We start from the raw sequence: 2,057 nt of genomic DNA on the forward strand, positions 1-2,057 counted from the left end.
AAAAGAGAGGAAGAGAGAGGGGAAAAAGAGAGGAATATAGAGGGGAAAAAGAGAGGAATAGAGAGGGGAAAAAGAGAGGAAGAGAGAGAGGGGAAAAGGAGAGGAAGAGAGAGAGGGAAAAAGAGAGGAAGAGAGAGGGGAAAAAGAGAGGAAGAGAGAGGGGAAAAGAGAGGAAGAGAGAGGGGAAAAAGAGAGGAAGAGAGAGGGGAAAAAGAGAGGAATAGAGAGGGGAAAAAGAGAGGAAGAAAGAGAGGGGAAAAGGGAGGAAGAAAGAGAGGGGAAAAGAGAGGAAGAGAGAGAGGGGAAAAGAGAGGAAGAGAGAGGGGAAAAAGAGAGGAAGAGAGAGGGGAAAATGAGAGGAAGAGAGAGAGGGAAAAAGAGAGGAAGAGAGAGGGGAAAAGGAGAGGAAGAGATAGGGGAAAAGAGAGGAAGAGAGAGGGGGAAAAGAGAGGAATAGAGAGGGGAAAAAGAGAGGAAGAGAGAGGGGAAAAGGAGAGGAAGAGAGAGGGGAAAAAGAGAGGAAGAGAGAGGGGGAAAAGAGAGGAATAGAGAGGGAAAAAGAGAGGAAGAGAGGGAAAAAGGAGAGGGAGCAAGTGAAAGAGCTAGATAGCAGGGAAGTAGAGAGAGTGAGAGTGAAAGAAAAGGATGGGGAAGACAGAGAGAAAGAGAGGGAGGATGTGGCCACAAACGAGTGCAACACTGTTTCCTGGATGTGAAGAGTATTCAACTGTCACCTGATGTAGCCCCATTATGATGTGCTTTCTGACAGTTTCAAAATCTACTCCTGTAATCCACCATTCAGTCAAGTAAAGGTAACATAAAACTGCTCTGCGGGTTAACTAAACTACCTACCACTAAACTAGAAAAGTTCCATCGACTTCTATGGCCACAGTTTGTCAAGCCTCAACCTAGTTCTGGTGGGGGTGATTTACCCAGCCAGGTCACCTGTGATAAAAGTCAGTATTCGAAGTCCATCCATACTTGAGGACGTCGGGAGATGACCGGGAAACAGGCCACTAGGAGCAACAGTGAGTGCTGTTACCTTCAAGTTTTGCTTGGGTGTTGTGGACGGGGATGTAAGCATCTGCCGCTGATTCCAAAGGTTGCAAGTTTGAATCCGGCGATAGAAAGTTTTTTTTTATATTTTTGTTTTAAGCCTATTCCAAACCTTAACCCTTACACGTGAACACGTGTGTATATGTGTTTGTCTGTTGATTTTAATTGTAGGGCTGCGATGTGAGTGTGTGTGTGTTGGGGTTAATAGTAGGGCTGGGATGTGTGTGTGTGTGTGTGTGTGTGTGTGCAGGTCAGCGTACACCTGCTCTAATGAATGCTGAAATTACATTGTTTAGGGGGCGGGACCAAATCACCCCCGTCCCCCACACCTGTACCACCATGCCTCCAATCTCACCTTAGACACGCCCCTCACAGCCATTCAGCCATCTGGGTTTCAGGGGTGAGAGGGAGGGAAGGGTGAGCGGGTATGGATGTCATCAGTTGGCTGAGACAGCTGTGTCCCCACCCTCTCTGTCTTAAGTTTAATATACACACATGCACAGATACAGTATACTTCCTGAAGACTCTGATCCGTCTTCGTCTCAATGTAGCCCGAGCTCAAACGGAAGACTCTGAGACACGCTGAGGGAACCCAGCAGGATTATCATGACCTTTGACCCCCCTACAGACACAACACAACCTCCAGCTGCAGCTTCCTGGGTCATCTGGAGGTCAGACTGGGTCAGGGGTCAGGGGTCAGACCGGGTGGGGTCTTATGTCAGCCAGAGAGGGGGATGAGAGACTGAGATAAGTGGAAGAGATGTAGTGACTATAACGAGAGAGAATAAGGCAGAAGGAGAAGTAATCAGACGGAGAGAGAGAGATTTAGAGAAGAGGCGGATGTTTCTGATAGACACAGCTGTCAGTGAGACCTCTCCATACACACACAACCACCCATGGCGCTCCCACGACACAGCTTCCACCCCCTGGGCCTGGGACAAAAGTGTGGAGGAGACCCTTTAAAAGTAGGATATAAGATAGTAGGATATACAATACTGTGG

The sequence above is a fragment of the Oncorhynchus mykiss genome, chromosome 7 (genome assembly GCF_013265735.2).
Source record: "Oncorhynchus mykiss isolate Arlee chromosome 7, USDA_OmykA_1.1, whole genome shotgun sequence".
Taxonomy (NCBI): domain Eukaryota; kingdom Metazoa; phylum Chordata; class Actinopteri; order Salmoniformes; family Salmonidae; genus Oncorhynchus; species Oncorhynchus mykiss.